Source organism: Macaca fascicularis, chromosome 2 (genome assembly GCF_037993035.2).
Source record: "Macaca fascicularis isolate 582-1 chromosome 2, T2T-MFA8v1.1".
NCBI classification, from domain to species: Eukaryota; Metazoa; Chordata; class Mammalia; order Primates; family Cercopithecidae; genus Macaca; species Macaca fascicularis.
The window spans coordinates 39,647,718-39,661,249 of NC_088376.1; positions in this window are offsets into that span (position 1 = coordinate 39,647,718).

A 13,532-nucleotide genomic window follows, 5' to 3' on the forward strand; every position below is an offset into this window, starting at 1 on the left:
AGCACGTGGCACACTAGTATACCAAATGTTTTCCATTCCAAAACACTATAGATTGTAAGACATCTTTTAATCTATTAATTTACTAATAGAGAATTTAATAATAGATATTTGTGTCAGGGGAATTCAAAAGATTAAATGAACTCATCTATTCATGCATCTGACTTTGGAAGCTTTAAAATGTTTTTTAAAAAGCATCTTTAAATTGAGGAACTAAGTCAATGATTTTTTACACCGTTTCTCTTCAACAGAATGTGAACTTGGTAAAGTCATTTTTTGGTAAAGCACATTTTTGTCCCTCTTCTCCCCAACTCCCCACCTCCAGGCCATGCCTGTTGGTATCCTGAATGAATGTTTCATTTGGAAGTTTTTCTAGAAGCTCCCTTGGTTACTATGGTAACCCAAAATTTGTTTCAAAGCCCTGTGTACCAAGGGAAGCCCTGCTGAGGATGGCTGCCTGCTGACCTGGACTCTGAACCAGGCTGCATATGCTGACCTCCCTTACTGGGCAAACAGAAAAATGATGGAAAAAAAACACTTTCGATAAAAACTGCAGAGATGGCAGCTTTGCTAATATAAAAAATTTTTAAAAAATAATTCTGTTGACATTTTTCAAACTTTTTACCAATGCAAAAAAAAAAAAAAAAAAAAAAAAAAAATCTGACCTCTCAAAGTGTTTTCTCAGTGAGCTCCTAGACAATTTGAACAAAGGACCCTTAGTGGAGAGTTAGACAATCTGTTCTCATGGTTCAGTAATTTGTTGAACTTCTGTTGAATCCATTTATTCTCTGAAAATATAAAGATTCCAGCTAAGAAAGACTGCATATAAATACAATAATAGTGCCATTTCCCAGGTGCCTATTCATGCTCCAGGTACTTCACATAGACTTACTTGACAAACACTGGTATATCATTTACTGTGTACTAAGCCCCTTTCTATATTCCTTACACATATTAATTAATTTGATTCTTATAACAAGCCTATGAAGCAGCTTATGTTGTTATTCACATTTTAGAGATCAGAAAACTGAGGCATAGAATTGAGGCATAGAGGTTAAGTAACTTGTTCAAGGTCACATAGCTAGTAAGCTCTAGAGACCAAATTAAATCCCAGGGTGCCTGGCTCCAGAATCTGTGCTCCTCACCAAATTGCTACACTGCCTCTTTCAATCTTTTCAATAATCCAATAAAATAGTGACATCTATTTTATTGAATTGTACCAATTGAACAGATTTGATACTCAAGCTCAGTCAGGTAACATGTCTCCATAGCTTCTCTGCATCTGACCACATTCTGCCCTGGGAAAATTCTGGAAACACTCCCAAGGGTTATTAGAATCAACCTTCTGGCTGGGCATGGTGGCTCACGCCTGTAATCCCAGGACTTTGGGAGGCTGAGGCGGGCAGATCACGAGGTCAAGAAATTGAGACCATCCTGGCCAACATGGTAAAACCCCGTCTCTATTAAAAATACAAAAATTAGCTGGGCACGGTGGCGCATGCCTGTAGGCCCAGCTACTCAAGAGGCTGAGTCAGGAGAATCACTTGAACCTGGGAGGTGGAGGCTGCAGTGAGCTGAGATTGCACCACTGGACTCCAGCCTAGCAACAGAGCAAGACTCCGTCTCAAAAAAAAAAAAAAAAAGAAAAGAAAAAAATCAACCTTCCATCTCCTACTTCCCCAAACACATACATTCATAGGAAATGCATAATGTTTCTCTCAAAGTTATTTTTAGGAGTCTAGGTGCCCCAAATGCACAGAGACAAATTATTTTGAAGTGATGCTCTAAGGCATGCACTGGCAGGAATTGAATATGCAAACATAATGAGTTCAATTAATTAGAAGAGAGTGTTTCTTTTAAGACCACAAAATAACTGCTGTTTGAAGTGTGAGCTCATAATCAGAAATCCTGTAACTTAAATGCCTAAAGTGTTTGAACTGTATTAGCCTAAGAAAATGCCCTTGGGATATGGAAGAGCATTGTCTTCCACAGACCTGTCAGCTGGGAGAAGATATAATACCCTAAGGCTGGTACCACTCCCTCAGGTGAAATTTTGAGTCACTTGAACATACAATAGTAGGGTAATCAGCCATTCTGATTGGCCTGGGACTATCCAGGTTTTAGCACAGAAAGTCCCTCATACCAATGAAACCCCTTAGTCCTGGAAAAATTGGGATGGTTAGTCACCCTCAATTAAGAACCAGTTATGGTCCGGCAAGGTGGCTCATGCCTGTAATCCCAGCACTTTGGGAGGCTGAAGTGGGTGGATCACCTGAAGTCAGGAGTTCGAGACCAGGCTGGCCAACCTGGTGAGACCCTGTCTCTACTAAAAATACAAAAAATCAGTCTGGCATGGTGGTGCACACCTGTAATCCCAGGTACTCGGGAGGCTGAGGCAGGAGAATCACTTGAACCCAGGAGGCAGAGGTTGCAGTGAGCCAAGATCGTGTCACTGCACTCCAGCCTGGGCAACAGAGTGAGACTCAGTCTCAAAACAAACAAGCAAACAAAGAAATAAACAAAACAGTTATAAGTGACAATTTCTGGTAGAAATTCCCTTTTGGCTGGAGAAGAGGAACTGAGGGTAGTGAGAGGTAAAGTTCATGCCAGGCAGAGAGAGCAGCTTGAGCAAAGTCCCAGAGGTATGAAATGTTAGGGGGGTTTTAAGAAGTTGCAAGCCTCCCTCATGGCTCTGGTTTAGAGTTGAGGAGGAATGCAGAGCAGAAAGTGAGGGGAAAGGGAGGTGACTGGCTAGATATTAAACTAATGGAATTTGAAATTCCTGGATAGAGCTTTATGAGCCTGGTTCAATATTAAGGAGCTGTCACCAGGACCAAGAGCACTTTTCTGGTGATGATGGTCTTTTTGAGTCTTGGTTAAATTAAAAACAAAAGAAAACACAACAAAATGGGCTTGGGGCCGGGAGCAGTGGCTCATGCTTATAATCCTAGCACTTTGGGAGGCCAAGGCAGGCATGTCACTTGAGCTCAGGAGTTCGAGACCAGCCTAAGCAACATAGGAAACCCTGTCTCTACAAAAAACACAAAAATTAGCTAGGTCTGGTGGTGCATTCCTGTAGTACCAGTTACTCGGGAGGTTGAGGCAAGAGAATCACTTTAACCTGGGAGGTGGAGGTTGCAGTGAGCTGAAGTCACACTGCTGCACTCCATCCTGGGTGACAGAGTGAGACCCTGTCTCAAAAAAAGAAAACAAAAAAAGTAAAACAACAAAAAAAGGCCTTGGCTTATAGAATCTTAAATCAGTGGTCATCAAACATTTTGACTCACATGTTCCCTAAAATAATGTGAAAATTATGTATCTCCTTGTATATTTTTAAGTTGACATTTAACATTTTTATCGTAAGTTTAATCCTTGCAAACTATATAGTTTCTGGCACTTAAAAAATATAGACATTTAAAAATAAGTCAGGCCGGGCGCGGTTGCTCAAGCCTGTAATCCCAGCACTTTGGGAGGCTGAGACGGGTGGATCACGAGGTCAGGAGATCGAGACCATCCTGGCTAACATGGTGAAACCCTGTCTCTACTAAAAAATACAAAAAACTAGCCGGGCGAGGTGGCAGGCGTCTGTGGTCCCAGCTACTCGGGAGGCTGAGGCAGGAGAATGGCATAAACCCAGGAGGCATAGCTTGCAGTGAGCTGAGATGCGGCCACTGCACTCCAGCCTGGGCGACAGAGCGAGACTCCGTCTCAAAAAAAAAAAAAAAAAAAGTCATTATATAACTTTAAAATAAATCCAGTGGAATCTAAATAACAAAGCAATTCAATGTTTGATATCCTCCCCATCAACATTATTATTATTATTACTATTTATTTATTTATTTTTTGGAGACAGAGTCTCGTTCTGTGGCCCAGGCTGGAGTGCAATGGTGCGATCTTGGGTCACTGCAACCTCTGCCTCCTGGGTTCCAGTGATTCTCCTGCCCCAGCCTACCAAGTAGCTGGGATTACCAGGCACCCACCATCATGCTGGCTATTTTTTGCATTTTTAGTAGAGATGGGGTGTTGCAGGAAGTCAGGGACCCCAAACAGAGGGACTGGCTGGAGCCATGGCAGAGAAACATGAATTGTGATGATTTCATGGACATTTATCACTTCCCTAATAATACTCTTATAATTTCTTACGCCTGTCTTACTTTAATCTCTTAATCCTGCTTTCTTTGTAAGCTGAGGATGTATGTCACCTCAGGACCCTGTGATGATTGTGTTAACTGTACAAATTGATTGTAAAACATGTGTATTTGAACAATATGAAATCAGTTCACCCTGAAAAAGAACAGAATAGGCCGGGCGCGGTGGCTCAAGCCTGTAATCCCAGCACTTTGGGAGGCCGAGATGGGCGGATCACGAGGTCAGGAGATTGAGACCATCCTGGCTAACACGGTGAAACCCCGTCTCTACTAAGAAATACAAAAAATAGCCGGGCAAGGTGGCAGCGCCTGTAGTCCCAGCTACTCGGGAGGCTGAGGCCGGAGAATGGCGTGAACCTGGGAGGCGGAGCTTGCAGTGAGCTGAGATCCGGCCACTGCACTCCAGCCTGGGCTACAGAGCGAGACTCTGTCTCAAAAAAAAAAAAAAAAAAAAAAAAAAAAAGAAAAAGAACAGAATAACAGCGATTTTCAGGGAAACAAGGGAAGACAACCATAAGGTCTGACTGCCTGCAGGGTTGGGCAGAATAGAGCCATATTTTTCTGCTTGCAGAGAGCCTCTAAATGGACATGCAAGTAGGAGAGATATCACTAAACTCTTTTCCTAGCAAGGAATATAATTTTAAGACCCTAGGAAAAGAATTGCATTCCTGGGGGGAGGTCTATAAACGGCCACTCTGGGAGTGTCTGTTGTCCTTGTCCTGTTTCCTCAGAAGCATGTGATCTGTGTTCTCTTTTTGCCCTTTGAAGCATGTGATCTTTGTGACCTCCTCCCTGTTCATACACTCCCTCCCCTTTTGAAGTCCTTAATAAAAACCTGCTGGTTTTGTGGCTCAGGTGGGCATCACGGACCTACTGTTATGTGATGTCTCCCCCAGTGGCCCAGCTGTAAAATTCCTCTCTTTGTACTCCCTCTCTTTATTTCTCAGACTGGCCGATGCTTAGGGAAGATAGAAAGAACCTATATTGAAATATTGGGGGTGCATTCCCCCGATAATGGTGTTTCACCATGTTGGCCAGGTTGGTCTCAAACTCCTGACCTCAGGTGATCCACGCATCTTGGCCTCCCAAAGTGCTGGGATTACAGGCATGAGCCACCATGCCTGGCCAACACTCTTTTTTTTTTTTGAGATTGAGTCTTACTCTGTCACCCAGGCTGAAGTGCAGTGGCAAAATCTTGGCTCACTGTAACTTCCATCTCCTGGGTTCAAGTGATTCTCCCACCTCGGCCTCCCAAGTAGCTGGGATTACAGGCATATGCCACCATGCCTGGCTAATTTTTATATTTTTAGTAGAGATGGGATTTCACCATGTTGCCCAGGCTGGTCTTGAACTCCTGACCTCAGGTGATCAGTCCACCTGGGCCTCCCAAAGTGCTGGGACTACAGGTGTGAGCCATCACGCCCAGCCCCAAACCAACATCCATTTAAAAAATACATGAGTCCATCTCAGTGGTTCATGCCTGTAATCCCAGCACTTTGGGAGACTGAGGCAGGCAGATCACAAGATCAAGAGATGGAGACCATCCTGGCCAACATGGTGAAATCTTGTCTCTACTAAATATACAAAAATTAGCTGGGTGTGATGGTGTGTGCCTGTAGTCCCAGCTACTCAGGAGGCTGACGCAGGAGAATCACTTGAACCCGGGAGGCGGAGGTTGCAGTGAGCCGAGATGGCGCCACTGCACTCCAGCCTGGTGACAGAGTGAGGCTCTGTCTCAAAAACAAAACAAAACATGAACAACCTCTTTTTCAGCAGAAAATTTTACATTGGTCTTTTTTTCTTTTTTTTTTCTTTTTTTTTTTTTTTTTTGAGACGGAGTCTCGCTCTGTCGCCCAGGCTGGAGTGCAGTGGCGCGATCTCGGCTCACTGCAAGCTCCGCCTCCTGGGTTTACGCCATTCTCCTGCCTCAGCCTCCTGAGTAGCTGGGACTACAGGCGCCCGCCACCGCGCCCGGCTAATTTTTTTGTATTTTTAGTAGAGACGGGGTTTCACCGTGGTCTCGATCTCCTGACCTTGTGATCCGCCCGCCTCGGCCTCCCAAAGTGCTGCGATTACAGGCGTGAGCCACCGCGCCTGGCCCTTTTTTTCTCCTTGAACTTATATTTCCATTCCACTTTCTCCACAGATTTTTTTTTTTTTTTGAGACAGAATTTCATGCCTGTTGCCCAGGCTGAATTGCAATGGCACAATCTCGGCTCACTGCAACCTCCACCTCCCGGGTTCAAGTGATTCTCCTGCCTCAGCCTCCCAAGTGGCTGGGATTACAGGTGCCCACCACCATGCCCGACTAATTTTTGTATAGTAGAGATGGGGTTTCACCACATTGGCCAGGCTGGTCTTGAACTCCTGACTTCGTGATCTGCCCACCTTGGCCTCCCAAAGTGCTAGGATTACAGGCATGAGCCACTGCACCCAGCCCACATAATTTTTTTATACTTGAAAGTCTTTTGTTGATCATACCATCATACTTCTTGGCAACAAAAATTATGCATGTAAATTAAAATGGAATTAATTAGAAATAAGTTTATTAATGAGATGGAAGCCTATTTTAAAAAATTGTTTCATGAATGCATGGGTGAAAATTTTTTATTGCTGAAATGAGATTGCATTTAGAATCATTCATATTTCTTTTTTGTTTATGTTTGTATATATATATGCATTATATATGACTGAGAAATCTTTATATAAATAAGATGATGGGAATAGAAGAATGGAAGATATTTTGTTATAACCAAATATCACTCAAGCTTCAAACTCCTCCTAAGTTATATGCCAAAAGAAGATATATAATAAAAAATTATTTTTGTTGAACTATCAGCTGACAACTTGATTAGATCCTCCTTTGATTTTGTTGAAATTAAAGAATAGGAAACACCAGGCTTACAAATAATCTTGTTATCCAATGATTCACTTTCTCAACACTAAGATCAAAATATCGAACCTCCCGCAACACACACGGATGCATGCATGCACACGCATGCACACACACATACTACACCACCACAGACACACACCACCCACACACCCTTTCACTCTTTCTTGGTGCACTAGAGTGAGATTCAGGATGGGTGGGAGCTGTGTGCTTTTTTTAGTACAGAGGGGGAAGGATAACTGTAAAAATGGTATATAGGAAATGAGAACCTGAGAGAAAAATCAGTACCAAACATTTAGAAAAAAAGAAACAAGAAAGTTGAGGATCTGAAATTTGATTTTCTTTTCTTCTATTCTTTCTTTCTTTCTCTCTTTTTTTTTGAGATGGAGTCTCGCTCTGTTGCCAGGGTGGAGTGCAGTGGCGTGATCTCGGCTCACTGCAGCCTCTGCCTCCCGGGTTCAAGCAATTCTCCTGCCTCAGCCTCCCCAGTAGCTGGGACTACAGGCGTACACCACCATGCCGGGCTGATTTTTGTATTTTTAGTAGAGATGGGGTTTCACGATGTTGGCCTAGAACTTCTGACCTCGAATGATTTGTCTGCCTTGTCCTCCCAAAATCCTGGGATTACAGGCGTGAGTGGCTGCATCTGGCCTGAAGTTTGGTTTTCTTAGAACTATCTTGCACTTGAATCCTTTGGAAAGTCTTCACATACTTCTAAGGCTACACACATTCCTCAGGTGGAGGACCATTGTATTAGAAGATATTATTGCTGTCCTGTGTGGGAGCAAGAATGGGAATGTCTACCTCTCATGTCCAGAATAAACTTTCTAAACAAGAATTTCCTAAGAAAAGGAAATCCCCTCCTTGTATCTTGCCATACTGGCCTTGCCTTAACCTTGAAATGCTTGTCTTGGGGGTATTCCTTCTGCATCTTGAGTTTTTCTGTCTGTACATGATCCTTTTTCAGCTTCATTTCTTAGCCTTGGGTCCTTCCTTGGTGGTGTCCTCATAGATGAAAAATACTAGGGGATATCTTTTCTGTCTCTATCCTGATTCACAGGGATTGACCCCAGGAAAAGACTCTAAGACAGTCATTATCTTTGGTGGAGGAGGGACAGATTCTTGTTTTGGACCTACAGAAAAGGATATGAGAATGGATCCGTAAGTCTGATCCAGTAAGTCTTCAAGCTGGGTGCATGACACAAATTTCCCCAATTCTGACTATCCACACGCCTCTAAATGCTCCCTCCACACCAACTCTCCCAGAAACCTGGAAATGTTTTAAATAGCAGAGAATCTATTTGGCAGAAGTGTGGAAAAATGTATTGAAAGAGTCAAGACTAAAAGCAGTGAGATCATTTAGGATAACTTTGGGACCACCTAAAAGACCTTTATGGTCTGTGCAAGAGATTATGATGGCCTAAATTCAGGCAGGAGCAGTGGGGATGGAAGGAATGTGTTAACTTGGGAGATGTTAAAGAAGTGGAAAGAACTTACTCAACTTAATGACTGATTGGATGAAGGTGATGACAGAGGGTATGGTTTAGGATGAGCTCCATTTTTCTGATATGGGCAACTAGATAAATTGTAGTACAGGTATGGTTTGGATCTGTGTCTCCATCCAAACCTCATGTTGAATTGTAATCCCCAATATTGAAGGTGGGAGGTGATTGGATCATGGGGGCAGTTTCTCATGGTTTAACATCATCCCCCTTGGTGCTGTCATGGCAATAGTGAGTTGTCATGAGATCTGGTTGTTTAAAAGTGTCTTGCTCCTGCTCCAGCCATGTAAGAGAAGCCTGCATCCCCTTCGCCTTTTGCCATGATTGTTAAGTTTCCTGAGGCCTTCCCAGAAGCCAAGGAGGTGGCCAGCATCATGTCTCCTGTACAGCCTGCAGAACTGTGAGCCAATTAAACCTCTTTTCTTTATAAATTACCCAGTCTTAGGTATTCCTTTATAGTACGTGAGAATGGACTAATACAAGTACCATTCACCCATTAGCACAAAGAAAAAATGAATTTGAGGAGAAGATGGCAAGTTCAATTTTTGCATGATTAATTTGAGGGAGCTGCTGGATAGACAGGAATACTTATAAAGTAGGTGGTTCAATACATGGGTCTGGAGCCCAGGAAAGGGCTCTGAGTTAAAGATACAAATTTAGGAATCAGGAGTGTATAGGTGTAAATTCAAGCCATGAGAGAGGATTAAATTACCCAGAGAGAGGGTATAGAAAATGATGAGAAAAGTGCTAAGTGCAGAATGCTTAGAAAAACAAACACAAGTCTGGGTAAAGAAGAGACACCAGCCAAAGGCGTGTTTAAAACAGAAGAGAGGGAGGAGAGCTTCCAGGAACACATGCATTGTCTTAGAGTCATATGTCTCAAAATATGAGTAGATTTTTCTTTCTTTTTCTTTCTCTCTCTCTCTCTCTCTCTTTTTTTTTTTTTTTTTTTCCTCTTTTTCTGAGACGGAGTCTCACTCTGTCCCCCAGGCTGGAGTGCAGTGGCATGATCTTGGCTCACTGCAACCTCCGCCTCCTGGGTTCAAGTGATTCTCCTGCCTCAGCCTCCCAAGTAGCTGGGATTAGAGGTGCCCGCCACCACGGCCAGCTAATTTTTGTATTTTTAGTAGAGATGGGGTTTCACCATGTTGGCCAGGTTGGTCTGGAACTCCTGACCTTAGGTGCTCCACCCACCTTAGCCTCCCAAAGTGTTGGGATACAGGTGTGAGCCACCATGTCTGGCCTTTTTTTTTTTTTGAGATGGAGTTTCTCTCTGTCACCTAGGCTGGAGTGCAACGGTGCAATCTCAGCTCACTGCAACCTCTGCCTCCCGGGTTCAAGTGATTCTCCTGCCTCAGCCTCCTGAGTAGCTGGGATTACAGGTGTGTGCCACCATGCCTGGCTAAGTTTTGTATTTTTAGTAGAGACGGGGATTCACCATGTTGGTCAGGCTGATTTCGAACTCCTGACCTCATGATCTGCCCACCTCAGACTCCCAAAGTGCTGGGATTACAAGCATGAGTCACCATGCCCAGCCAAGTGGATCTTTCCTAGACAAATGCAAATAAAATTAAAACTTTATTCAATCCTATTGCCCCATTAGTGATTCCCCCTTTTCTTTCATCTACATGCTAAACTTGTTGAAAGAGTTGTTTTCCATTTCTGTCTCCAATTCCTTATCTCCAACTCTTCTCTTAGAATCCAGCCATGTAGTTTCTGCCTTTTCCATTCTACTGATCTTGACCTCTCAAGGATCTTCAGAATATATTATCAATGGCTTTTTCTCATCCCAGACTTTTGGAGATGATGCAAAGAAGCACCAGTAGGGGTGTAAGGAAATGAGAAAAAAAAGAGAAGGGAGATAATAAATGGTGTATTTTCAAGTCAGTTACCACTGTGGGTAACTGGAACTTAATTCTGCTGGGGAACTCTCAGAGTCAGTGTACAGCACAGGCTCAGAGTTATTCTAAGGGGTGAGGAATCTGGTGTATATACATACCAATTCTAGTCAGTCCTTGATTGAGGGTTGCTACACTGGGGTGAAGATGAGGAAGCATTAATTCCCCTATACTTCTGGCTTGACAGTGCTGAGGCCGAATAGGATCCAACGACTAAAGGTCCTAAGACATTAGGAGTCAGGAGTCCTGCCCTATGCAATAAGACCTGAGAAGATATGGACAGGACACTAAATGGGTCTGCCACATCCCTTCTTGGTCTCCCCAACATATTTTACTCTGCCATACACTCTTTTTTGAAGTATTCTCTTTCTTTGATTCCTGTCCTGATACCCTAACCTGGTTCCTATTCCCATCTTTGCCCTCTCTTCACCTTGAATAGTTACTTTTTTCTTTCTTCTACCTCTTGAACAGGAGCAAACTGGAAGATAGAACTTCAGTTGTCAGTCCTCTGTTCTTTGTTTCTTTATAGACTCACTTGATTATTTTTCTAACTTCACTACCTCAACTCTTGCTTTTATGCAGATTACTCCCAGTGTGTTGTATATAATTACGTTCAATGACTTAGCTGTTGAGATCAAGATTTATTTGAAGGTCTTCGGAAAAAAAAAAAAAAGACTTTGGCTATCTTTTATAACTCAACAGACTGAAAAATCTATAAATGTCTGCTGGGAGTCATTCAAGAATTACACTTCCAGCTGACAGTGTGAGAAGCAGGCTCAATAAATGACTCAGCTTGCAATCAATAGAGCATTATGCTTCAAGGAAATGGGAAAGTCTCATACCAATTTAGAATTTGTCACTAAATTTAGTCTGACTCTTTGTCCAGAAAGAAGTGCAGCTCTCTACTGTCAAAAGCTGAGCTCTTGGGAATTTTTTTGCCTATTTCCTGGGCAGAGCCATAATTAACAATGTTTGCTCTCAAGAAAAGCAGCATGACGCATGTCCTTAAATCAAGCCAGTGTGAGTGAGTGAGTGTGTGTGTGTGTGAGAGAGAGAAAGAGAGAGAAAGAGAGAGAGGGAGGGAGGGAGGGAGAGAGAGAGAGACAAGGAGATGATCATGTGGTGATCAAGGAAAGGTAGAGTGAAGGAATTAGAGCCTAAGGGAAGAATAAAGGGATGGCTTCTGGCTCCATCCATCTCACTGGCTTCTAGGAAGTAGCGTGGAAATGAGGGAATTTTAGATTTTTAGACTGTGCTCAATCTTTTTTCATGATCATTTACAAATTTCTTTGGGCCTCTGTCTGATACATAAGAGGGGAACACTGAAAATTTTACTGGAAGCTCTGGGCACATAGGAGGGGCTTGGTAAGAAACCCAAGAATTCTGATTCCTGATTTTTTACTGTGGCCAATTTTAAGCATTTTGGGGGCTTTGTTTGTTTTCTTTCTAGATCTTGGAGATCTGTTTGTCCTCAAGGTTCTGAAATTTCACGAAGCTATGCTCCGGTGTGGGCAGACTTTAGAGTGCTATACCGGCACTCCATAGGCCCTTTCAATCTGCAAACTCTAGGATATTGTCCTGAATTATTTTGAGGATTGTTTCCTTCCCTCTTTTTTCTCTTCGCTTTTTCTAGACTCTGTATTTGGATGTTGGACTTCCTGACAGGTCTTCTAATTTTCTTACCTTTTCTGTCCTTTATTTCATCATTTTGTCCTTTTGTTCTATGTTATAGGAGACTCTCTTTCAACCCATTTACTGTGTATTTGTTTTTTAAATTTTTACTGTCAAACTTTAAATTTTCAAGGCTTTCTTCATGTTCTCTGGGTATTCCTTTTCATAAACACACCATTTTCCTCTTTCATTGATATAATATTCATCTCTCTGAAGATTTTTGGTGATTTATTTTCTGTTTTCTTTCTTTCTTTTTTTTTTTTTTTAGAGACAGGGTCTTGCTCTGTCACCCAGGCTAGAGTACAGTGGCATGATCATAGCTCACTGTAACCCTGAACTACTGGGCTCAAGTAATCTCCTCAGCCTCTGAAGTACCTGGGATTATAGGTGTGCACTACCACACCTGGCTAATTTTAAAAAAATAAAAATAAAAAATAAGCTTTTTGTAGAGATGGAGTCTTGCTATGTTGCCTATGCTGGTCTCAAACTTTTGGCCTCATTCAACACTCCTGCCTTGGCCTTCCAAAGTGGTGGGATCACAGACATGAGCCACTGTGCCTGGACTAATTCATTCTTTCTATTTGTCATCTTAATTTAGGTGTCCTGAGACAAAACCTTGGATGGTCCACCCTACTTAGGGCCCTCTTCTAGGAAACACAGGTAGTGAGGGAAAGGTGTGAGTCACTGGAGGTGCCCCTGAAGAAGGGAATTCTGTGAACCTAGAAAATTTAATCTTTCCCCCAGACCAAAGAGAGTGGGGATTCCTGCAGTTCAGTCCATACTGCCTCCTGGGGCTGTGTATCTGCTGAGGTTCGCTGGAGATTCTGTAGGGGAGGGTCAGGACTGACAAAGATTATTTGCTTGATCAAACTTTAGCCAAGTTCCTAACACTTCTCTTAGGCCCATTTGTACACTCCTTTGTAAAATCCAGTTTTAGCAAAGAACCTGCTAAGTTGGTTTACCAAGACCCTCCCACACTTGATATGTGATCACCCTCAAGATCTGACCAGGTTCCACATCCTCCACCATCCCCTAGGTGATGTCTGATCATCCTGGCGTATCTTCAGCAAGAATCCTGTTAGGTTGGTTTAGCCAGAATATCCTCCTTGTCCCTGATGTTTACTCTTTTTATTAATTAATTAATTAATTTATTTATTTAGATTTCCTTCCTTCCTTCCTCTCTCTCTCTCTCTCTCTCTCTCTCTCTTTCTTGATGGAGTCTTGCTCTGTCACCCAGGCTGAAGTGCAGTGGCATGATCTTGGCTCACTGCAACCTCCACCTCCCAGGTTCAGATGATTCTGCTGCCTACGTCTCCCAAGCAGCTGAGATTACAGGTACACACCACCACACTCAGCTAATTTTTATATTTTTAGTAGAGACAGGGTTTCTCCATGTCTCTGAGGAACTTGTAGGTCCAGAGGG